Source organism: Podarcis muralis, chromosome 6 (genome assembly GCF_964188315.1).
Source record: "Podarcis muralis chromosome 6, rPodMur119.hap1.1, whole genome shotgun sequence".
Lineage (NCBI taxonomy): Eukaryota > Metazoa > Chordata > Lepidosauria > Squamata > Lacertidae > Podarcis > Podarcis muralis.
Window position 1 is genome coordinate 65,616,037 of NC_135660.1, and position 26,161 is coordinate 65,642,197.

At 41.4% G+C, this 26,161-nt stretch overlaps 1 protein-coding gene across 9 annotated transcripts in view; it reads left to right on the forward strand.

Moving 5' to 3' along the window:
* Positions 1-26,161, forward strand: part of SGMS1 (sphingomyelin synthase 1) — a 67,930-nt gene that overhangs the window by 3,961 nt on the left and 37,808 nt on the right. For 6 of the 9 annotated variants that reach the window (XM_028729667.2, XM_028729673.2, XM_028729666.2 and 3 more), the window contains exon 2: positions 25,504-25,562. The exons of the other annotated variants lie outside the window; for them this stretch is intronic. The gene's annotated coding sequence lies outside the window, so the exon portion shown is untranslated. The remainder of the gene's footprint in view (positions 1-25,503; positions 25,563-26,161) is intronic. 9 annotated transcript variants of the gene reach the window in all.

A 26,161-nucleotide genomic window follows, 5' to 3' on the forward strand; every position in this document is an offset into this window, starting at 1 on the left:
CACATTTGGGTAATCCGCAGCATCAAGGTGGGTTAGCTGAACAGAATGGAGATTGATCAGGGGAGTGGTATCTCTATCCAGTAGTGTTTCAATTCATCGTAAACAAAGGTGGGCCTCCCAGGATTGACCCATTTGCCATGAACAACAAGAAAATGGACTTCTTTGTGTCCAGATTCTGGGACCTCAAGGTGCATACAACTCTTCTACCCAGACTAGGGCTCTCTGGGCCCAGGTCCTTCTAGTCACTCTGCACTGTGGAGACCATGGTTTTTGGACTTGGTAGATTTCCATTCTGGCATGGTGACTTCCATTATGCCTGGGCTTTTCCAAGGGCAGTTCTACACATGCACTAGCTCCAACTCTGCATCGGGAGGTTGAACAACACACATTGCTAGAAGAGGGATTCCTCAACGTAGTCACTGACAAGTATCCACTAATTGGATATATGAGATTATGCGTCACTATGCATGCAGCTTATATTAGTAGAGATTCATCAACCAGTGAAACCACACATACTTGGATCTGCAAACTTTGCTCACATTGTTTGATGAGCGCGCATGATAACATCATTGCATGGGAACCAAGTCAGTTGCTCTGTGGTAGGCTTAATATAAAACTCTCAGGCAAGAAAAGAGAAATGAAATTCAGGAGTGTTTCTGCAAGCACAAGACATTTTTCAGTCTCTTGCACAATCATCATCTAACACAAGACCTAATATAGCAACTTGTACAATATGTCAATATGCATGCTTGTGCTATGTTACACATTTTGCAACATTTTTTGTGGAAGGCTTTCCAGAGGTGCATGTGACACAGTCTGCCATTTGGAGGCTAGAGTCCTAATAGTTTGGATTTCTTGAAGGCAGATCTGAAGCAAGGTCTTGCTCCCAATATTTTTAAACACCAGCCAGTGGCCCTGGATAGCATTATGTGGGTACCAGCGTACATCTCAGTTTCTGTGAGTTGCTTCCATAGTTTCCCCGCTAGTAATCCACATACCTCCTGACTGGGATCTCTCCTTTTATGCAGAGGACCTTCATGGTATCTTCCTTCAAATCATTGGGTTCCATCCCACATGAGCTTATGTGGAAGTTTGTGTTCCTGGTGGCAGTTGCTTCCATGAGCAGATAGGGAAATTGTGGGTGCTATCAGTCAGTCAGTCAGTCAGTCAGGAACAATGTGGCATCTATCCTGAACTGGGTTGCCTTGCATCCTGATCTCAGTTTCCTACCCAAGGTGAACTCCAGTTGTCACCCATCCCTGGGGCCTATATTGCTTGACTTCTCAAAGCTAGAAAAAAGCTAGGAAAAGAAAAAAGAAAGCATAGGAAAAGAAACTGGACGTCCGGAGGGCAGTCTGGATCTATTTGTCACGTACCAAAGAGTTGAAATGCACAGAAACCCTATTTGTGTTTTACAAGGCCCAGGGCAAAGAAAGTGTCCAGAGGAACCATTAACTGGTTGGTCAGGGAATGTATAGCACTGGTGTACCTACCATTCTAAGTCTCAGCCTATTCTCTTAGGCACTGTGACCCATTCTATCTTAGCCAGCTGCTAAGCCCATTGCTTCATCTTTGGGAGACTCTGCAAGGGAGACAAATATGTCCTTGATGAGGTGGCCTTTAGCAGGAGGGTCCTTCAGCAGGTCCTGTGACTGGAAGTTCTCCCACCTAGTCTTCTGAAAAACTTTTCCTGTGTGCTCCAGTCCTCTGCTGACTGACAGTGGAAAGTTGAATTTACCATGAAGTGTTCTTCTGGAGCAGATAGCCCTGCCTTGTGAGTTCAGCCTGGAATATTATGAAGTGGGGAGAGATTTCTGTTTTGTATCTTATGCACTTTGCAGTGTTCCTTTCACTATTCTATCTCAGATTTATTCTGGGTTCCTTGTTCTCTTCTAGCTCCCTAGTTCTGGTTTGCCACTGCTCCCGAGTTGTCTGTGGGAGACACTGTTATTGCTAGGACCAAGTCTATGGACTGGGGGACTGACCCCCTCCTCATCTGGATGGTGACAGGAAGCTTAATACCATTTTGAGCTTGCCTTCTAGAAGTGGAGTTAATCCTTTCCTCTGTGCCCCACTCTCTGCTGACTAGAAGAATAATTAACAGTACAGTGGTACCTCGGGTTAAGTACTTAATTCGTTCTTAACCTGAAACTGTTCTTAACCTGAAGCACCACTTTAGCTAATGGGGCCTCCTGCTGCCACCACGCCGCCAGAGCACGATTTCTGTTCTCATCCTGAAGCAAAGTTCTTAACCTGAAGCACTATTTCTGGTTTAGTGGAGTCTGTAACCTGAAGCGTATGTAACCTCAAGCGTATGTAACCTGAGGTACCACTGTAAATACAGCTTTCCACAGAGTATAACAAAATCTTGGTCAGTTCTCCTGATCAGTAGGCAATGAGAGTTGGAGAACTTGTGTATTGCAATAAGGAGCTTGGGAAGACAGTTGATGCTATTACGTTGTGTAACAGTGGGATTTTGGCCTAGTTAGGAACCTGAAAAGAATTGTATGAGGAGCTTGCATTTAATTATTTTTGGCTTATCTTCCACTTGCTCTAGTATAAATGTAGCAGCTAACAAGCCTGTAATCCATAGCATCTCTTGTTAAGCCTGGGGAAAATTGCTGCATCGAGTCCTGATGAACTGTTGCCAATCAGCAAAGAAGGTAGTGACCTAGATGGGCCACTGGTCTGATCCAGTTATAAGGCAGTTTCCTATGTTTCCATGCATCTTGCATAGTAGGACTTCTGCCTAGCAGAAAGTTTGCTATGATGGTGGGAGCAGAGCATGTGGCTTACCTCAGTCCTCTGGGTCAAGTACAGAGCAGCTTAGTTGAGTTTCACATGTTAGCATTGGCAGTGATTTGCCTGCTTATAAAACCGGGTGGCCAGCTGCCCTTTATTTAAGGCTTTTCAAACTATTGAAACTTGATTGCTCACGGAAGAAAGTTTCTGCATGAACGGACTAGAAACTTTAACATTGCTACTTATCCTAGATGCCATTGTACCATAAAGTCTCTCCACCCATCCCAAGTCAGTTCCAAATGTTGCACACAGGAACTGCAGATGTGATGTACAAGTCACTTGTTCATCTGCTGTTGCAGCAGATAAAGTTGTGTTTAGAAGCTGTTGTCTTTGATTTGGAAACAATAATAAACATGATATTTAAACAATTCTTCTGGAGGAGTGGAGTTTTTGCTTTGAAAAGTGCTTCAAAGTAAAAGAATGTTAGGTCCTTTTTCTTCCCACACCCTCTTCTCTTTTGTAGTTGAGATTACTCCTGATCTTACTGTATTCCAGCTGTGGCTTTGTATGAAATATTAATAATGGTTAATAACAGCTAAGTGAGATAATGCAATTTTCAGTTACAGAAGATGATCTGAAGAGCTGGCATGAGAGTTTTCACTGTGAACTCTGCACAGCAGGGAATTCAACTCATAATCAAGATTCTTACAACTTGACTATAATGAGGTTACCTGAAAGAGACTCCTGGTAATTTCAATGAACCGCAGTTGCAAGTGTGCTAGGACTGGAGTCTTATATCTTTATTCAGTACTCTGCTGCACATAGGTTTCTGCTTTAGCTTTGCCACACAAGATAATCAATATATCTGATAGTTTTATTTTGTTAATAGTTTGACATCTAAAAATAAGTTTGTGTTAGCTTAGCTTCCTCGCAAAATAAGTCGTAAACTTGGACTTGTGTGTTGTAGTTCATCAGTAGTTCCCTTTCTTCTTTAGGTTTTTGATATTTAACTTTGATTGCCAGGTCTGATTTAATGCTAAAAGATAACCTGGAAAATAGGTTATCTATAAGATTAAGGCCTGTCCCTGCTCAGAAGATACATTTTATACAAACATGTTTGTAAGCCATTTTAGAGACCTAGATAGCAGAAAGTATGATATAAATCTGTTCCATTAATAAATAATGCTGAACAGGAGAGCATATTATGGGGCAGGAGTAGGGAACCCCAAACTCTTCCAGTTGGTGCTGGATGGAGTACAGCTCCCGTCATTTCTTACGGTGTTGACTGGGGTTGAAGAGAGTTGAAGTCCAACAACTTGTGGAGAGCTGCTAGTATAGGGCTCCCTTTCATATATATTTTCTATTCCTATTTTATGTTTCTTCTTGCAAGAAATGCACCCACAAGCTTGGATTGTCAAAAACCAAAGGAATGAGGCTGTACGTGAATTTATGATTATTGTTGTCAACAGCAGGGGGTTGCTGTCTGTCATTATAGGGCTTTTATTTTATTGAAGGGGTGATTTATTAATAGAAGGTGGTATGGCCTATATGCTGTATTACAAAGATAGAAAACATATGCTCCTTACTTCTAAGTAACCTCCACTGGACATAGAGCTTACATTTGTGTAAGTATGCATAGGATCAGCCTGACACTTAAGATCTGGCAGCTGTTTGAGGGAATGACACACAGCAGTGTTCACCTAAAGTAGTGCTTCAAATATTAATGCAGTCTTTCATAGTGATGTTTCTAGTACCTTCTCTGCCACTTCCTGCTTAACATGTGGGTTAATTTTGTTGTTGGCTTTAACACGTTCTGCTGAAATTGCGAATGCCAGGTAGCTGCTTGTGGCTAAGATTGCAATACTAAGAACACTTTAACTTGGAAATAAGTCCTATAAATTAGGAATTTCTCTTATGGCTGGGCTGCAAAATACATCAACAAGTCTCTAGAATGTGTCTTTAGAATGTTGTCATTAAAACTGGATAATGAGTACTTTCTTGATTGTTTTCTTTTTCTTTAAAAAGCAATATATGTAGACTGTATAGAAAGTCTTTCAGATAAACAGTACTACATATATTACTGTACAGCACTTTAAAATACTTTTTTTTTTAAGTACTGCATAACCCTTTCTGCAAATTGTTCATTTTTCTTACCTTTCATTTCTTGTCTCCTGTCTTGTGTGGTTATTTTCAGTAGATGTTGTAGATAGCAATGGTATCCATACAGTATATATATTTTCTGTATCTAAAGAAGAGGTTGGTTGCAATGATATTGAGGAGGGTGGGAATAAGAAAGCTTCTGTTTACTGTGCACTCAGACTTTTAAAATTGATACTAAAAGTAGTATCCTCTCTAATACTCTCGATGTGAACAATGGAAAGAATTCTGGCAGTGGTACTGTTTTGTAAAATGTTGCACAAGAGTTAGCAAAATGTGGAACATAGCACAAGCATGCATATTGACATGTTGTACAAGGTGCTGCATGAGGTCTCGTGTTAGCTGATGATTGTGCAAAGAGATTGAAAAATGTCTTGTGCTTACAGAAGCGCTCCTGAATTTCAATTCTCTTTTCTCACCTGAGGGTTTTATATTAAGCCTACTATGAAGCAACTGACTTGGTTCCCATGCTGTGATGATTCATGTGCTCTCATCAAATAACGTGAGGAAAGTTTGCTGATTCAAGTATGTGTGATTTCACTGGCTGATGAGTCTCTACTAATATAAGCTTCATGCCTCATCCATAGTGACACAATGCTGTCACTTGTCACAATGACTGCATTCACATGGCACTTTCCCCCCATCTTCCTGATGTTTCCTTACCTGTTAATTTCCACATTTTATCTGAACTTTTACTATTTTTTGTTGGGAGCCACCCAGAGTGGAGTGGCTATGCAGCCCAGTCAGATGGGTGGCATATAAACAACAACAACAACAACAATTATTATTATTATTATTATTATTATTATTATTATTATTACTATTATTACTACTATCATTATTATTACAACTTAAAAATCACTTTTGGTAATCCAGTAGAGTCTAGCAGAAACCTAGTGCTCATTTCATGTTATCCATTTTTGGATAAAAATGGTTAGCAATCCTGTTAGTTTGGAAAACCACAGAGATTTGCATTGTGCTTTTCCTCAGGTTTACATGATTGCACCACTGCTGCTGATGTGTTGAAATCTTGGGTGGTATCTTAGTATGCAGTTCTTTCCTGATATATAAAAGTTAACACAACTTGGCAGTATATGGATAAAAAAAAAGCCACGGTTCCATAACACAGTAGGTACTGCAGTGTAAAATGAATGGTTGAAATTGGGACAGAAACACTAGCATTATCAGTAAAAATAAAGCAGTAAACCCCACCTCTAGATCCTGGCTGGGTCTTGGGTTTCTGACAAAAATGGGTAGGCAGCCCACTTCTGTAGCATCAGTTTTGGGGGCTACTCTGGTCATTACTTCAGTGCTGTCGATTGTGGTAGTATGCTGGCATGGCTAACCATGCATGTACATATCATTTCTGAAAGACTGAAATGATTGTGCATAGGGTTGAGCCATGAGAATGTGTGTTATATGTAATAGCTATGTAATCAACTGAAGTTTGTGACAACCATCAGCAGTAGACTTCTGCCTCTACAGCAGGGGTGCCCAAACTTTTTTCAAAGAGGGCCAGATTTGCTGAAGGGAACATGCGTGTGGGCCAACCAAAATTGTTGAGCTTTTCTTTAGGATTTTACCCCAGGGCATATACTGCCACGGGAGCCGCATTAAACCGACCGGCGGGCCGAATTAGGCCCCTGAAACAGACTTTGGACATGCCTGCTCTACAGTATTGTGCCCTTTTAGGTAGACTGTCTCACTTGCCATCTCAGACTGCTCCTTAAGTTCATGAAATTTTCTTGTAATGAACCTTTGACCTCCTACTGCTGACTTGGCATACTATGTCAACTTCTGGTGCAATCTTTCATTTGCTTTAAAGTAATAACTCACCATGCTATTGAAGTTCCTCTTGCTCCGCCAAACCAGAAGAGACCTATTTATATACAGATTAGAACATAAGTATTGTGAAATGTTCTGCAGAACTACCACCAGTGTACAGAAAGGAATTGTACAGATACATGCTTGGACTCTAGCCTAAGGAGGCTCAAAGCAATTAGTCAGACCTTTTCAAAGGTGCCACAGCATTTTTCAGTGTTTGGGCTCTGCAATGTAGGTTGGTAATTAAGTACAGTGGTGCCCCGCAAGACGAACGCCTCGCAAGACGGAAAACCCGCTAGACGAAAGGGTTTTCCGTTTTGGAGGCGCTTCGCAAAACGAATTTCCCTATGGGCTTCATTCGCAAGACGAAAGCCCATAGGGAAATCTCCAGGACAGCGGGGAAGCGCAGCGCGTCTTCCCCACTGTCCTCGGACCTCCTCCGAAGGCTGGCGGCGGGCGGAGAGACTTCCTCCCGCCACCAGCCTTCATTTCTCCGCTATCCCGGACGGCTTTTGAAGGCAGGCGGGGGGGAGCAAAGACTTTCGCCCCCCGCCCGCCTTCAGAAGAGGTCCAGGACCTCTTCTGAAGGCGGGCGGGGGGCGAAAGTCTATGCTCTCCCCCGCCTGCCTTCAAAAGCCGTCCTGGACAGCGGAGAAACGCGCTGCGTTTCTCCGCTCTCCCGGGAAGGCAGGCAGGGGGGAGCAAAGACTTTTGCCCCCCGCTGGCCTTCAGAAGAGGTCTTCTGAAGGCGGGCGGGGGGCGAAAGTCTTTGCTCCCCCCTGCCTGCCTTCCCGGGAGAGCGGAGAAACGCAGCGTGTTTCTCCGCTGTCCCGGACGGCTTTTGAAGGCAGGCGGGAGGGAGCAAAGACTTTTGCCCCCCGCCCGCCTTCAGAAGAGGTCCTGGACCTCTTCTGAAGGCGGGCGGGGGGCAAAAGTCTTTGTCCCCCCTGCCTGCCTTCCCGGGGGCTTTTAAATCGCCCCGGGAGAGCGGAGAAGTCCCCCGCTGTCCCGGGGCTTTTTAAAATGCTGGCGGGTGGCAGCGGAGGCTTCGCTCCCGCCCGCCAGCATTTTAAGATTGCCCCGGACAGCGGAGAAGTCCCCCGCTGTCCCGGGGTTTTTTAAAATGCTGGGGGTGGGAAGAAAAGCCCTTGGTTCCCCCCCCCCCAGCCTTCAGAAGAGGTCGGGGGACAGACTGTCCCCGGACCTGGTCTGAAGTCGGTTTCCATAGGAACGCATTAATTGATTTTCAATGCATTCCTATGGGAAACCGTGCTTCGCAAGACGGAAAAATCGCAAGACAACAAAACTTGCGGAACGAATTAATTTCGTCTTGCGAGGCACCACTGTATTTTTCTTCCTAATAGGGGCAATATGAATCTTTGAACTCTGTCTGTAGCACAGACCTGTATTTCCTACGTTTTAAAAAAATGGGATAAATCATTCTTCTGCAACATAAATGTTCTTTTTAATTCCAAAATGTAGCACAACAAGTGTTTATAACAGAATAATAATAAAAAATCCTATGGGGAGACCCATTGGGCATGTAAAACAATATTGCTGTCTTTGTGTCTGGAGAATACACTTTCTCGTCATAATAGAAAACAACCTTTCAGGTGTCTAATTAAATGAAGTCTGGTTGTACTCCCTTGGTTTTCACATTTGGCATCCACTCATAACTATCCAAGTAAGAAAGGAATTGGTTTCAAAGTCAAAGGGTGGAATCCAGAATAGCATTAAGGAGAGCCATTCATCAGCATAAGGATTTCTGCTTGTGCAACAGAACTTAATCCTTTTCTCCTTCCCTGTGCTCCTAAATGTATTCCAGGGGTTCCTTCAACCATCTGGAGAAGATTTGAGGTAGGTGCTGGGCTCGTGTGGGTGGAGAAGAGGGTAGGAAAGGCCTGTTGTAGAAGTCAAAATCCTTGCATTGATGAGACTCATTAGTGGAATACTGCCCAAAGGTCTGCCAAAGGAAATACCACTGTTCATTTTTTACTTACAGGAGGTTCCGCTTAGTCACTTCAGCAGAGTACCACCTAAATGGGAAGTGAAACCCTGAGTTTTGTCAAGATAAAATGTCCAGCTTATGAAATGACAAATGGATTTTAGTACTTGTTAAACTTACAGTGATGTACAGGAAATGAAGTGAGTGATTCCTTGTTTGACACCAACATTCACCAGTCAGCACTCATATCTAGCCTTTCTATATCTCTTGAAGACACCAGACAAGTTTTCAGTTTAGAGAGGGAGCAAAAAGGTAACAGTGATAAAGGCTTTTTGGGAATTATTTGAGACTACAAAGAATGTAATGCGATTACAGGTTTAGTGGAATCCTCACAGCATAATCTATGTGTTCCTCTTTTTAGGCATATAATAAAAGGCAACTGCAACCTTGAAATGTATAGGTGGATAGAAATTGGGTAGTCAAGAAAAAAGAGGAAAGTTCTGGGATACTTTACAGACTTAATAATTTTATTGCTGCATTAGGTTTTATGGACCAGAGCACATTGGGTGGATTAACTATTTAGTTTTAAAAGTTGGTAGGTATTGAGGGATTGAGAAGAGGAAAAGTAATTTGACCTATTGTGGCAAACCAAAAAGGGCAAGATATGTCTTCATTTTTATATGCCTGTTGTCTTTGTCCATGGAGTTTTCTTGGCAAGGATACTGGAGTGGCTTGCCGGTTCCTCCTCCAGGTGCATCACGTTTGGTCAAAACTCTCCACTATGACCTGTTCATCTTGTGTGCCCTGCTCGGCATAGTTCATAGCTTCTCTGAGTTCTTCAAGGTAGGTAGTGGAGGACAGAGGTGCCTGGCGTGCTCTGGTCCATGGGGTCACGAAGAGTCGGACATGACTAAACGACTAAACAACAACATGTCTTCATTAGGGTAGGAGACTAACAAGGCTGTTATTTGGGAACTATTAAAGAAATTTGAGAAATATGTATTGCAAATCTGGTTATTAGTTGCTGCAGAACTACTCTGTCATTCTCTCTTACCTTTTGGCTTGAGTGAACTGCAATGTCTTGCTGTGAGAAGTGCAGTACACAGCTGTTTGGGCAAGATAGCCCAATAATAACAAGGATACCATTCTGTAGCTTAAACAAAGAAGCAGTTTTGCTATCAAATGAAAGCAAAAGTTGATAGGGAGTTTGATTTATAATGTGAGTCCCTGGAATGTGGCAGTGTTTCTTGTGCTGGGCAATACAGTTGCATTGCATTGCTTAAATAAATGCCATTCCATCCAGGCACAACATTTCTCTACGGGATAGAAAAGTTTCCCTTCCCTTTCCCCAAGATATTTAGGGGAAATGAGAACGTTGGACAGTTAGTCATGCAGCAATTGTCCTCCGTATGCAATTCAGTAGAGAAATTCTGGTAATATTTCCAAATCTTTTCTAGCATTTGGTACTTTGAGTTGTTAGCAGCTTCAAGTAATGGGGAACAGCAAGGAGAACATTGTTTTATTTACTCAGATGAAACATGTATATGTGTGTTCATATTTTTCCTCACATGAGCTGCATGCCTTCAACAGTTTCTTATGGGAGGTTTTGTTTGCCATGTCTCTCTTACCAGCTGATACTTCTGTTTAGCTAGTATGCCCAGGAGTCTTGTAATTGCTAACTCAAACATGTTTGGATGAGAGTGAGAAACAGCATACTTGACATTCCTTTTTGCCTTCTGAATATCAATCATACACCTCTTTTTTCCTAACAGTGGATGCTGGAAATTTATTATTTGTGTATTTATGTCAAAGAGCGAGTTGGCAGTAAATCAGACCATTCAAAGTTGGGAGTTAACTCTTTGTAAGCAAAAACATGATCTCCACAGGCTTGGCAGAGTGTCAGGCCTAATGAGCACTGCACCTCATTCCTGGTAGGTCTTATCCCATGAATCAGTTGCTGAGACCGAAAGTTCCTGCCTCCCCAGAGTTTTCTAAGTTCTCTCCTTTCCAGGGCTTTCCCCAAGCAATCAGACACTTCACCTGCATGCAGCCTGTCACTGCTCCACCCGTTTCAGCCCCCTTCTGGTTCTGGGATATGGGGAGGAGGGGTGCTTGTTGGCATAGCAGGAGGGGGAGATACCCATGATTCTTCACCATCCTGACTCATTTCTGCCTCTTGCCCTCATTTCTCCCACTCGCTGGCCTTGGGTTCCGCCTCTGATTCTGGACTTCTCTCTGCCATAGACTCTCCCAGCTCACTAAGCTGTGTTACATCTTCAGCTTCCAACACCTCCCTTTCCCAGTCTTCTCCCTCTTCTCCCTCTGACGAGTCGTTGTTGTCATCCTACCACTGCTCCCCTGGCTCTAAGCCTTCTTCCCTTGGTGGTTTCCCAGCTGGTTCTTCTCACTCTTCCTCTGTGTCCAACCACTCAATGACAATTTATTACTTAAAACAATTATATCCTCCCCTCCATAAAAGTCCAGGGCAACTTGCAGTCAAAAAACATTAAGCAGTAGTATGAAATAACATTTGAAAAAAGCAACTCTTTCAGCTGAAGCTAAAATATTTACTGTTTTTTATAATCTTATAAGTAGCCAAAAGTGGGGGAGGGGGAGAGAAAAAAGATTGAGAATTGAAGCAAGGGAGAAGTAGCTCCTTTCCAAGTTGTTTGAGAAATGGTACTAATATAGATGGTTAAACCACTTTCCTTTGGGCATTTTCCTGTTGAAAATTTTCTTACCAAGCTGCATTTACATTTGCAAGGGAAGAGACTTTACAAGAAGAGACTGGGCTCAGATCTGGGCACCACAGTTTAAAAAACGTATTGACAAGCTAGAATGTGTGCAAAGGAGGGCGGCCAAGATGATAAAGGGTCTGGAAACCAAGCCTTATGAGGAATGGTTGAGGGAGTTAGGTATGTTCAGCTCGTATAAGAGAAGACTGAGAAGTGATATGATAGCCATCCTCAAATAACTGAAAGGCTGTCACATGGAAAATTAAGCAAGCTTGTTTTCTTCTGCTCCAGAGGGTAGGCTCCGAACCAATGGATTCAAGTTACAAGGAAGGAGATTCGAACTGAACATTAGGAAGAACTTTGGTCAGTAAGAGCTATTCGACCGTGGAACAGATTATCTTGGAAGATGATGGACTTCCCATCATCAGAAGTTTTTAAACAGAGGTTGGATGGTCGTCTGCCAGAGATTCTTTAGTAGTGATTTTTTGCATTGCAGAGGATTGGACTAGTTGACCCTTGGGGTTCCTTCCAAGTCTACAATTCTATCATTTTATAAACTTATGGGGAACAGACAAGCTGCTTTCTTGGTGCAATTTTAGGACTGCATTATGTTTGGGGTGCCTTTTATATGTACCACAGCAGTGAATTCTTACACTGAAATTTTCAAACATATGGGGAATTCATATGATTATTGCGCTATATGGATTCACTCATGTATATGTATTTTTTCTCAGTGATTCTATTTTGCAGTACATTAAATATTTAGACAATGGAATACTTAGAGGTGTGCATGAGCACACTTATAGCTGTAGCCTGTGAAACTGTTCTTAAAAGAAATGACAAGCATGTGTAACGGCTAAGTAGCTGGAGCTGGGAACAGGCTTTGAACACTACTAGCATGTTGGGCATCAGCTACAACTATTTGTCATTCATATTGCACTTGTCAGAACAATTATGACTAAAAAGAGGTATACAAGATTGTAAATAAAATGTAACTATCACAGCAAGTTGAACTTAAAAGTTAATTAACAGTGCCTTTGCATGACTGTTCCAGTCACACACAATTAATATGCACTTCTTAGGTTTTTTTCCCAACAGAAAGTAATTTACAGGTTCTGGAAATCTGATAATTAGCTCATTAATAGCCATCACACCCCTGTTTTTCTTTTATATTTCATGTTTGCAGCAGAATAACTAGCTTTAGTGTATTATGCACAACTTTAATACTTAGAACATCAGAAATAAGATAGTCCATTGATGGGATTCTTATCATTTGGAAGTGAAACTGAAGACTAAAATGTGATGTGAAAACTTATTTTGAAGATATACGGGTTACACCTCGAGGTGTTTTGGACTAAAATTCCTGTCTTCCCTGACCATTGGCAGGCTGGCTGAGACTGGGAGTTTGAGGCCAACAATATCTGAAGGACACCAGGTGAGGGAAGGCTGGTTTAAACTGTGATCTCTAAACTATGGGGTGAGAGCATGGGGTGAGAGCATTCGCAGAGCCTAACCCCTGAAAGCAGTGTTCGAAAATCATCAGGCACCAGGCGCATTGTATGTAGCTAAGATGCCTGGGTGCCAGGATGGCACCTGATGTCTCCACCATTTGGAGGTGCATGCCTAGGAATCCTTGGATCTTGCCTGTTTTCCCAAACAAGCAACAATAATTCTATCTGTAATATTTTATTTGCACAATCAGAACAATTTTCAGGAACCAAAAATGCATATTGAAAAATACGACTTTCGAGCCATCTGGCCCCCAATGGCAACTAGGCATTCAATTTTGGTGGCCATAATCCTGTTTTAAGGAGCCATTTGGTGCCAGCTTAGATATCTGAGTTTCTAACACTGCCTGCAAATGTCCAGTTTATTATTCTCAGGCCTCAGGAATTGAAACTGATCCCACAGATCTGCAGGACCTGCCTCAACTGTGGTGTCCAGTTTGATACAGATGTCTGCAGCTTTGTTCTCGGTGCTTTTGTAAATGCATCCCCGTGCACTTCTGAGTGATTAGCTGTTTCTCCCCCCTCAGATTGGGTTTAACCAGCCTGTTCAGCCAGAGCTGTTCTGAGGATGCAATAGAGGCAGATAAATAGACTTTCCACTCTGCCAACAGCGCCACATGGTAGCCATGGTTATATGCTTTCACATATTCTCTGCTGTATTCACCCAAGACTCGTGCCACCTGTGCTCTAACCATCCAGCCCATTTCATTGCCTGGAATTCCTCAGAAGATCAATAAGGTTTCTGGGTTTCCTGCAGCCAGAGAGGGTACTGGGGAGTGATCATGTCACTCACAAATGCATTCAGTGTTGTTGTGTCTGCATTTCTCCATCTCCATCCACAGTCTTGTTGATCAGTTGTCTCGTTATGGTCCCTGGGGCTTTGCTATAAAACCATATTGAGATGCTGCTTCCTCATGCTCGTTAGAAAGCAGATAATTGCTAATTCTAGTTTTGAAACTTAAACTAGCACGTAACAAGACAGGGTAAAGGTAAAGGTAAAGTGACCCCTGACCGTTAAGTTGCGGACGACTCTGGGGTTGCGGCCCTCATCTCGCTCTATAGGTCGAAGGAGCCGGAATTTGTCCGCAGACAGCTTCCAGGTCATGTGGCCAGCATGACTAAGCCACTTTTGGTGAACCAGAGCAGCGCACCGAAACACCGTTTACCTTCCCGCAGGAGCGATACCTATTTATCTACTTGCACTTTGACTTGCTTTCGAACTGCTAGGTTGGCAGGAGCTGGGACCGAACAACAGGAGCTCACCCCATCGCAGGGATTCGAACTGCAGACCTTCTGATCGGCAAGCCCTAGGTAGCGCCACCAGCGCCTACAACGCCACCAGTTTCTCCAACAAGACAGGGTACTTTTATTAAAAAGAAGAGTAGGATTGGCTCAAGGTCCAAGCCATGCACATGGCTAAACCTCTTACGAACAAGATACTGAATGCTTGTAGACAAGTCAGTAGGTTGACATATGGAGCTTTTCCCAACCAAAATAAAGGACAGAAGACCTAAATTCAATTATATAATCTTACTGTTAAATATTTTACTAAAAATAACCAATAGGTTTGTGGTTGTTACCAGGACTTTTTCTGATTGAATGGAATTTTGTCTGCTTTATAAAACTTTATTTTCATGTTTCTGTGTGTATGCCAGGCTGGGCAGCCAGGAGTGTTATCCTGCTGAAAAGACAAACAAATTTGCTTTGCCAATATTCAAGCATTTAGAGTTTAAGAAAATTGCCACTGAGAGCTGGAGTGACAATGATTGTGTAAAGTATCTACCTTAGAATGTTACAAGTATAATATTCCCGATCTTGCTTTGTTGAGGAAGATAATGGTAACCCCATGTGTGATATATTAGAAGAGAATGTGTTGAACAAAACTACAGCAAAATAGAAGCAATATCTCTCTCAGGTTTTGTTATGACCTTGTAGGTGTGTGTTTCCAGAAAACAAGATAGTCAGTGTTGTTGTTTGTAGACAATATGGGGAATACATCCATAATGTGGAGCTTTTTCAGTTAGCTGGGACTTTTGTTGTCCTGTGTAGCAAGTTATTCCCTTGGCTTCCCTCACCCTATCCCATAGCAAGTACATTAGGTTCTGAAGGAAATGTCTATTGTTTGCTGAACACTTGATCTCTTCTAAGAATATTTTGGGCTGTTCTTGAACTTTTGTTTTGTTCTTCAGATAATAGAGCTATTTTTCTAGAACTGCTTCCTTCTCGTGCTATAAATACAAACATGTTTTCACACAGATATCAAGCAAGAGACATCAAAGTTTAAAATTTATTAAGTAGGCAATATTTTTTTACAGCACATTTTGTAGATAAATGGAATACGCACAAGACATATATGCACAACAATTTCTGCCCTCTTCTTTTGAAGGGAAAGGTTTGCATTCAGTGAAGTTTTTGTACACCTGGAGCTACAAATATGTATTGGAGTTGCTGGAATCAAAGCGTTTGAGCTAAAACCCTCTTTTTCCTTTTGGTTTGTAATTCAGAATTCAGTAAATGTACTAAGTTACAGAAGTTAGAGCTTGCTTTTGTCTTGTGGAGAACAGTAGCTTGTTGATGCTGAGGAATTCTTTGTCTGCTACAAAATGTCCACTCAGTCTTTGCCACAGCAGTCTTTTCTTTTGACACTTTCGTACACCTGACATACAAGAAGCGTCAAAATTATGTTTCTACTCATGTAAAAACATGCTGATTCCCAGACCGTCCGCAGGCCAGATTTAGAAGGTGATTGGGCTGGATCCAGCCCCTGGGCCTTAGTTTGCCTAGCAATGGTCTGTACAAAATAAAATATTGTTGTTTAGTCGTGTCCGACTCTTCGTGACCCCATGGACCAGAGCATGCCAGTCTTCCATTGCCTCCCACAGTTTGGTCAAACTCATGTTAGTAGCTTCAAGAACACTGACCAGCCATCTTGTTCTCTGTCGTCCCCTTCTCCTTGTGCCCTCAATCTTTCTCAACACCAGGGTCTTTTCCAGGGAGTCTTCTCTTCTCATGAGGTGGCCAAATATAGTTGTTATTAATTCTGGGTTTGTTAATTCTGACATTTTGGGGCACACGGGTCCAAATGCTGTTCAGTTGGAAAAGAGGCTTTCTGTGTCTCCAACATTTTTAGAATAATGTTAGCTTGACAGTTCTGCAGAAATCTTTGTGGAACCTGGGTCTCTTTTTCATGACGGACTTTAAAATTCCTGCCAAGCTTTTCACTTATGTAAAGACTAACAATGGAACACATTCTCTTCTCCTAGAAACAGCAGTGACTAGCAGCACCCTATGAATTCAAACTTTGCTGCTCTTTTTCTCTCCCTTTTCTGTAGTAAAATGCTATGAATAATTTAGGCAGATGTTAATGATTGTCTTTTCAGTGTGCTATAAATTAATACTGTAATTGACACTTTTCTGCCTTAGTAAATGGAAAGTGATGGCAGATCTTCCTGCTCTCTATGTATTCTTGCAAATAAATTGTTTTGCTGACATAGAGAAGAATTGGCTTAAAGCTTGTAGGCTGTATGGATTCTGCATTTTTCAAAAGCTGCAAGATAGACTACAAAAGTTCATTGTAACCTGTGGTGGTGCTACGATGGTCTCCTGCTGACACCATCAGTACCATTATACAATGCTGACCCACACAGAGACGTTTGAAGGCAGCACCATAATTGTAGAACAATTTGATGTTTTACAGCCTTCCCTAGATGTTCATCAGTGCCCTTTATAATAGTCTCCTGGAAGTGATATAAGAGTTGGAATTGTGACCAAAAAATAGTATTCAAAGGGGTATTTTGAGGCAATAATAGTTTTTCAAAACGAACTTATGCATTTATGTTAATTGCATGAAACTTTCAGTTGTAAATCAGTACAGGAGCACCTCTGGATTTACCACGTGGACACCTCTGTTTATATGTATATTCTTTCAAAGGCATTTAATTACACTTCCTTAGAATTATTCTTAAATTTTAATTTAGTCTAAGTTATCGATAAATGATGACTTTCTTATCCTAATAGCTTCCTAATGTTGTTTTGCCAAATTGGGGGAGGGTGGATTTGAGTAGCAGTGGGTGGTTGGGCTGGAGCAAAAAGTGAGTAGGGCTACCCTTTGTCACCCTCACATACAATCTTTCTTCTCATCCTAGTGCATGGGTAGGCAAACTAAGGCCCGGGGGCTGGATCCAGCCCAATCACCTTCTAAATCCGGCCTGCGGACGGTCTGGGAATCAGCATGTTTTTACATGAGTAGAATGTGTCCTTTTATTTAGAATGTATCTCTGGGTTATTTGTGGGGCCTGCCTAGTGTTTTTACATGAGTAGAATGTGTGCTTTTATTTAAAATGCATATCTGGGTTATTTGTGTGGCATAGGAATTCATTTATTTATTTTTCAAAATACAGTCCGGTCTGACACGCAGTGTAAATTAATAATGCAGAGTTTTAAAGAATAAAAGCTTTACTGAATTAAAATAAACTTCTTCATAAACAACATGGTTCCAAACAGTTTGACTGAGATTGTATACTGACTCTGTTCACAACTGAAACAGACTGACTCTGACTGACATCTTACAGAGAACACAAAAGAGAAACTGGCTGCTAAGTCACATGTCAGAGTGACTCAACAGTTAGCAGTTAGGCCTGAATAACTTTAGTAGGCCCAAATGACTGTGCAGTCCCTGCACTTCCCAGCCTGCTTTGCTGCTTCTGCTCTCATGTGTGTTTGTCACATGACACGGCCCCCCACAAGGTCTGAGGGGCAGTTGAAAAAATTTGCTGATTCCTGCCCTAGTGGGTTACCTTGGAAGGAAGAAATTGCTGTTGTCTGAGGTCTGAATTGCATGCTTGAATAGGGCTTTCCCCCTTTCTCTTCACATTGCTCCATTCGTTTTAGTATTCACGCTCCATCTCTCCTTGCAGACTCCCCCACCTCCCTAAATTAAGCTGAGGGCCACAGGTTCCCCACCCTTCTTTATCTCAGTGAAACCTGATAATCAATGTATGTTGTTTGTATTAAATGGATGTAAATGTTGATAGCCATTCAATCCCTTGTGTACATATTTACTTATGCCGGAGTCCAGAGGGAGTTGGGTGGCCAAATGTCCTTACACCCAGTGGGGAGCTTCTGGAGCAGCTTCCAATAAATACAAGAACTAGCTACAGCAGTTCATTTAAGTAAAAACAAACCACCCAAGGCTGTAATCCTACTATACCTGTGACTAAGCTCCATTTAACTCATTGGGATGTACAGTTATCTTGTCCATGTCTACTCAGAAGTATGCCTTTAGTATGTGTTGGTCAGGTCTAGCCAACATGGTGCTTTCCAGATGTTGTTGAACTTCAGCTCTCAGCAGCCCCAGGCAGCATGACCAATAAGCAGAGATGATGACAGTTGTAGTCCCACATCATCTGGAGCACATCACATTGACTACCCCTAGTGTTGGCCATTCATGTTCTTTGGAACTTACCTGTTTACACATTCTTTTTGAAAGTGAGTTGTGTTGAAATCAGTGGGATCTTAAAGAAATTTATTGGTTTTGATTGATTTGCATCCAACCCTTTCCCCATGGGTTTTAGAGTAGCATCTTAGCCTCACGGTGAGCCTGCAAAGTAGATGTAGACTGAGGAATGATGTTATCTCAAAGCCAACTGTTAAGATTCTAAGTTAAATTGGCTATTTGAACATGGGATATTACACCCACTTCTAACATAGTGAGAAAGTGTATTTTGTAAGTAAAACTGTTTGCGTTTGGGGAATGTTTTGTAGTGGCGTTATTTCATTGCCTGGCTTTAAAAACAAACAAGAAACTGTTATTTTCTTCTAGATCATCTTGCACAGTAAATATGATACATGCTTCAAATAAATATTCTCCCAGCTTTAACAATCTATTGCCTAGGTAAAGGAAGTCTCATAGCACCTGCCAGGTTTTGCAAACCTTCAATAAGAATAAATATCCTGTGCCAGACAAGGTGCCATTAAGGATTTACGAGGGAAAATAATTGAACTTATTTATCAAATTCTGGTTTCAGACAGCAGGCAATTAGCAGTGTTCTTTCCATTTAGGAACATCATTATTTGCAATAGTATGAATAGTTTAGTAGTGGATGCATATATTTTCATCTCCCCCCCCTCCAACTACAGAATTGATTATTTGAACTCATTTGCATTAGAATTCTCTTTTTTAAAACACTTCAACTTTGACATTTCTGTGATTTTCAAGTACGTAGCTGCTATTTTGTCTCATAGAAATAAAGGAATACTAAAAAAAGTAAAGCAAACACTTGCACATATGTAGAAATCTATATCCCTACTCTCCTCTTGTTGCTGATAAATGGATGGATTCGGGTTAATTTATTCAAAGAGACTGCCGACCTAAAACTCAGGTAGGGGTAATACAACATTAATCTTCACAACAGCCCTATTGAGTATTATTCGGTGAGTCTATCTGAGTGCAGGGTCCTCAATAAAAGTCCAACATCCCATATACTGGACCACTGTTCTGATTCATAGTTAAGAAGCATAGAAATATATGTGTCTAAAATTTCACCATTTGACATGAAGGGTTTCTAGCATCCAATAGGCTAGATGCGATATGTTAGTAAAACAATTTATCTCTTTTTGTGGCTGACCAAGTAGCAATAATCTCCAGCCAAGCAGGTGTGCCTATACTGTTGCTGGGGTTAAGTTAAAACACTGTGTTTGCATAAGGCTGCAGTATGAGGATTGGTAGCTCAGTTGATAAGAGCATGGTGCTGATTAATGCCAAGGTTGCAAGTACAGGACAGCTGCATATTCCTGCATTCCAGGCATTGGACTACATAATTCTTAAGGTCCCTTCCAATTTTACAATTCTGTGATTCTATGAAATCCAGCGGGTTCCCTTCTAGTTTAAAAACACACAGCTGAGCTATGGGTACTCATCTCCATTTTAAGACTTGGCACTCTCTGAGTGGCTTTAGGCAAGACAGGATTGTATTCAAGTAAGTGGTCTTTCTCCGGGTGTGAGGCTGAGAAAGGGGGGAAGCCTCCCAAGTGGGAGCTAGTGGGAGGAAACTCTATATGTAGATGGAATATTAAGATTAAATGATGATAGAGACCTATGTACATAAATATATAACTTCACGTTTTATTAGAATCAGTACTATTATGGCGGTTGTTACTATTTTGTTTCCCCCCCCTCTTGCTTTCTTTCCTTTTTTATATATTGTTCTCTATTATTTCTTTCTAGATTAGTTAGTTTCTTATTGTATAGTGTGTTGGAAAACCTTAACTAAAATGGATCATAAAGGAACAAATAAATAAAAAGTGGCACGTTCTGATCCTGGAGGTAGCAGATAGCCATCGTATTATTGATATGAATTTGTCCAATCCCCTTTAGAGGCCTCCAGGGTAGTGGCCATCACCACATCTTGTTTTGCCTAATTTCATAGTTTTTGCGCAATGCGAAGAAGTCCATTTTGTCAGTTTTGAATCTCCCACTTTTTGACATAATTGGATGGCCCGAGGTTCAGTATATTGAGGGAGGGGTGGAAAGAGAAGCTTCATCTAGACGCTACATCCTTGCAAGGTTTTTATGAACGTTGATCATGTTCCTCTGTAATTTCCCTTTTGCTGAACTACAAAGTGTTGAAACTGTGGACTTTTCTTGTAGAGAGGATGCATCCGTAAAGTTAGGACTTTATTGTTCCCTCTGCACCTAGTATTTTTCAAAATCCCCTTACATGGTTGCTAACCACATGATTTAACATATTGTCTAACTTAGACTTCAGCATAGGTTCAGGGAAGGCAATATTCATCCAGACCATGGTGCACAGGAGGAGAGGCTTAACCCCTTCCCCACCATGCTTCTAATGAAAACCAACCCTTCCTGTGACAGTATGCATTCCAGCTCAGCTTCTTTGAATGCGTTTTTGATTAATCCCCAAAGGTGCAATTCTGTATAGTGTTAAAATATAGAAGTTGAATGCATGCCCCAAACCCCCTGAACCTATTCTGGGCTTCCCCCCAGCCCTCCAGAGCAGATTTTTTTTTTGGGGGGGGACTGGGGAAGTCCCATTGCACAAGCGAACCACATTCTACTCATACAACAGATGGATCCACCCACAGTGTTCTGGAGAGATTTGAATCCATTTGCTTTCCCTTTTAACTTTTTTATTAGCCCTGTCATTTTAGAGAAATTTTCTTTTATGAAATCAAATGCGACAGTGTTGGACTTTCCTGCCAATCTCTGAAAATGAAACTATCTAATTCTCATTTTCTGTTTACTGTTTCACAAATTACAAAATAACCAGTAGTGACTGATTTCTATTATTAGAAGGTTGTAATTTAAAATGTGTTTTTATAAACGATATTTGTATTGAATTCCAAATGAAGGCTTGTTCCTTAGAAACCTGACAAGAGAAGCCCAGGTTCATTTTTTTAAAAAAAAAACCAAACTTCTTTTGCACCCCTTTATAAGGTAAAGGTAAGGGAACCCCTCACCATTAGCTCCAGTCGTGACCGACTCTGGGGTTGCGTCGCTCATCTCGCTTTATTGGCCAAGGGAGCCGGCGTACAGCTTCCAGGTCATGTGGCCAGCATGACTAAGCCGCTTCTGGCAAACCAGAGCAGCGCACAGAAACGCCGTTTACTTTTCCGCTGGAGCAGTGCCTATTTATCTACTTGCACTTTGACGTGCTTTTGAACTGCTAGGTTGGCAGGAGCAGGGACCGAGCAACGGGAGCTCACCCCGTCGCAGGGATTCGAACCGCCAACCTTCTGATCGACAAGTCCTAGGCTCTGTGGTTTAACCCACAGCGCCACCTGCGTCCTGCATCCCTTTGTATTCACTTTTAAATAGGCAATTCACTTGCTAAATTGACAGTTGTCACTTCCCATAGTTTAGGCAACAGTTCCTTTAAAAAACAAACAAAACAAAAAACCCAAACATTTGAGCTAGAATCCTACTTCTGGAATATTTCGTGGATAATTCTTTCAGGTACAATTGTATTTCCATGTGAAGTACTTTGTTTTAAGCAAGGAAATGTTGACCCTGTTTGAACCAGATCAATTTCCCTGTGTGGTAACACCACACCTATATTCCCAGCTGTTGATATTGCAGGTGAGATGCCTGTTGCAAGGACCCCCAGGCTGATAGATATGCGAGGTGAAGCTGTTGGCACAGACCAATGCTGTGACTCATAATGTTTATATTAATTTTTTGTCTGATGACTGCTTTGAATTTCGACATAATTGTATGCCAGAGAAATGTCAGGTTACTTCCCCCCGCCCCCCGTTTGCTGGCTTTTATGGCTTGATATTTGGGTGAGTTTTTTGATATTTAGTACAGTATAGCAATCAAATAATTATTCAGTTCATATACAGATACAAATACATTAAATTACTTGTGCTACATCCTGATGGTTGCAGGGAAATGGCAAATATTTTTAAAGTAGGTTTTTATCACAGCAAAAGGAAACTTGCAGTCCTTGGGTAAGGAAAGGGAATTGCTTTCTATTTTGAATTATTTCTTATGCAGAGGATAGCAGGTTAATGTGAGCTTATTGGTCTTGTCTTAGAAGGTGAGATGATGCTTGATTAGACAGAAACAATGTACTAACTGTATCAGTGACGAAAAGTTCACCTTGTACTGTACTGACACTCAGAAGAGAGGAATGTTAAGAAAGGCAAAGCTAGAACAAAATACTTGCAGAAAACACAGGGAACACAGTACAGGTGAGGGGAAAAAAAGAAATAATAAAGAAATTGCCTGAGAGAAAGTGCTCACTAACGGCTCCTCATCATCCTTGGGGGAAGGTGACAGGTGGGGTACTGTAGGATTCTACCCTGGGCTCGCTGTTGTTCAACATATTTATAAACAACTTGGATGAACGTATTGAGGAAATGCTAATCAAACTTTAGATGACCAGTGGATTCAAGTTACAAGAAAGGAGATTCCGACTAAACAGGAAGAACTTTGACAGTTGAACAGACTCCTTTGAGAGGTGATGTTCTCTCCTTCATTGAAGGTTTTTAAGCAGAGGTTGGATGGCCACCTGCCAGATTCCTGCATTTCAGGGGGTTGGACTAGATGACCCTTGGGTCCCCCTTCAACTCTACTATTCTATGATTATTTGACAGCTGCAAGAATGGAAGTGTAAACAGATGTATGCAGAGGTCCCTCCAACATTTGGGGGGGGGGCCATTGCGTGTGCATGATGTCACGCGCCACCCCCCAAACTGGCCAGGCCGACTTGGCTCGCCACCCACCCACTGCCAGCTGCCTTACCTTCATGAAACGGATGCACCGGGGTGAAGATGCTTTGCCATGCTGCGTACAGTGGTACCTTGGGTTACAGACGCTTCAGGTTACAGACTCCACTAACCCAGAAATAGTACCTTGGGTTAAGAACTTTGCTTCAGGATGAGAACAGAAAACGCATGGCGGTGCGGCGGCAGCGGGAGTGGTACCTCAGGTTAAGAACAGTTTCAGGTTAAGAACGGACCTCCAGAACAAATTAAGTTCTTAACCCGAGGTACCACTGTACATAATGGGAATGGCCAACACTTCTATTAGGACTGTAGAGACCAACATAAGGGAGGAAGACTGGCTTTCTTTGTATAGGGCCTTAAACTGGGAAGGAGCAGTAGGAAATGGTATTACCACTGATTTTGGAATAAGGATAGCGTTACTATCAGCTAATTGGAGATCTTCAGCCATCTCTAATTCACAACAAATAGGCAGAATGCTGTTGCATGGTCTATACAGATTTTTGTGTGTAAGTGCCTTAATTTATTAGCTGGAAAAGGGAATGGTATATAACACATGACCCAAGATACCCTGGAGAATGTGCCAAGCTAATGAGGGTTAGTATGAAAGATTACTGAAATTACATAATGGACTTGGCCTAGATAGAGAATCTTCACAATCAGTACCAAAGCTTGGGTCACAGATTTTAGGATTGGGTAGATTGAACATTGAAAGGGGTTAGATTTAACTCTTTAACATTTAACTTCAAAATTTCCTTGGGTTGGCTAGGTTTATGATAAAAGAGCTCTCGGTCAAGAAGGTAGATTAGGCTTCAAGTCCTAACCCCACTTATCTGTTGAATTCAGTAGGATTTTCTTCTAAGTAGACATGATTAGAATTGCATTGTTAATGTAACTCAAGATGGAAAAGGCGAGTGCTGAATGCCTGCGCTACTCATAGGCCATGTGGTATTAGATGCCACTGCTCCAAAATATGGAAGCTAGTAGTGTGTTCCCAGAGGAACACATGTGTAGTTGCAGTCTTTTATTTAAATCCATGAAATGCAGACTTTTCCCATTATATTTCCCAATAATTCATATTTTATCTTTCTGTGGAACATGGTGTGGATTTGTAATGGTGGAAAGGACAGCAGTTTCTCTATGTACCGCTGAATCAAATGACTGTTGGGGGCCCCATGCTGTGGAGATAATACCGTTGGCTTACTATTTGTTTCCTGTTAATTGGGCTTGTCACATTAGCATAAAGTACTGATTGCTTTGGATGCTAGGAGGATAGGTATGCACAGTAAAATGGTTCTCCTATGACTCAGGCAGGGATATAACAATCCTTCATGCTGCACAGAAAGGTCAACATTTCCTTTCTTGCCTGAGTCAGCCACCAGATCGGAAAAATGTGGAAAATCCTTCCTGATCCCTAACATAGCAATCAATTATGCTCTGAGACCAAAAATAACATTACCCATAATATCAGTATCCGTTGCCGTTTCCTAGTGCACATACTGTGCAGCTTTTGATGGTGGAGGGAACTAGTTTGTTTTAGAAGTTATCAACATACTTTCCAAGTCATTATTCACAGTAAGAAATAACAGTAAAATTATGGACATAAAACACATTGACGATGCTTCATTTGAGGGCAAAATCCAAAGTTACACTGGATTTCATCTGTGTCGTAGGCATCATAAGTAAAATTTCTAAGTTATTCCTAGTTAAAGAGTAACTAAATCTGGTACTTAAGCACATTGGCGTAGTTAGGATTTATTGGGGGGGGGGGCTTTATGTTTTGGCAGGCAGAACCGAGTTATCTGTGATGCAATTGGCCAGTTAGTTAAGCATTTTTATTTATTTACTTGAATTGGGGGGGGGCAGCTACCCCCTCGCCTACGCCCATGCTTTCAGCATCAGAAAAACCTGGCAAGGAAAACTGCTGGCCATAAAGAAAAATAATGCTTTCACCTGTTAATATATGTAATTAATATGGTTGGTTACAGTGCACAAGCCATGGGAGAAATAATAGTTTGAGAATATTTGAGCAATATCATGCCTGAATCTAGGACCTCTTCAGAAGGTTGTTTGTTTGTTTGTTTTTTTACAAAGATAAGCTGCCTGCAGGGAAGAATGCACACACCTTTGAGTGTTGTTTCACGTGTATATTTTGGGAAGCCAAGCTGCAGCAAAAGTATTGTGTGCATGGGATAGTTAATGATGATAACCCCCTTTTGTGTATCCAGTGTTCAAGAATGAGAACCTAAGCAATAGGGAATGCATTCACTCTGAAAGCTATAATTATCTGAAATATTAAAAAAGAACTATAGGCTTACTCATTCTCTCTCTCTCTCTCTCTCTCTAGAAAGAGACGTTTGAAGCTAAGAAGAAGATTAATCTCAGATGGAAAATTGCATTATGATGGTAAATTCCCACTATTCTGTTGCGTTTGTTCAATTTAGAAAACAGAATCCACTTATCTGAAACTATGTCATTGGTTATTCTGGGGCAGTCTGTGTAATGAGTGGTTTGTTAAGGTGCTTTTCACCTATGTGGTTAATGTGTTTTTTTTTAAATTTGCATAGCCTTTGGGGAAAAAGTGATTAAAAATTACAAATTTGTTTGCTGCATTTATACCTTCCTTTGAAGACGCTCAAGGTAGCATCAGTAGTATTCTCTGCCTCCCCCCCCCCCCTTATCTTCTTAGGCAGATTAGGCTGAAAAATAGTGACTGGCCCAACACCCCCTAGTGAGTTGCCTGGCTGAAGGGGGGGGGGTTGTGGTTTTGTCAGCCCCTCTATTATACTTATTCACAACTTTTTTTCTTTTTTTCTTTTTTGCTTGGTATTGTTAAATTGCTTAGCTATTATTATGCAAGTGTACGTTTTCTACCCCTGTAAAGCTTTTCACTGATCAGTCAGTTAATTAAATTAAATTAAAAATATTTTGATTACTAAAAAGCTGCCCTTGAATTAATTGGGCAACACATAAAGATACAAATAGTTTTAAAAGACTAAAAAACA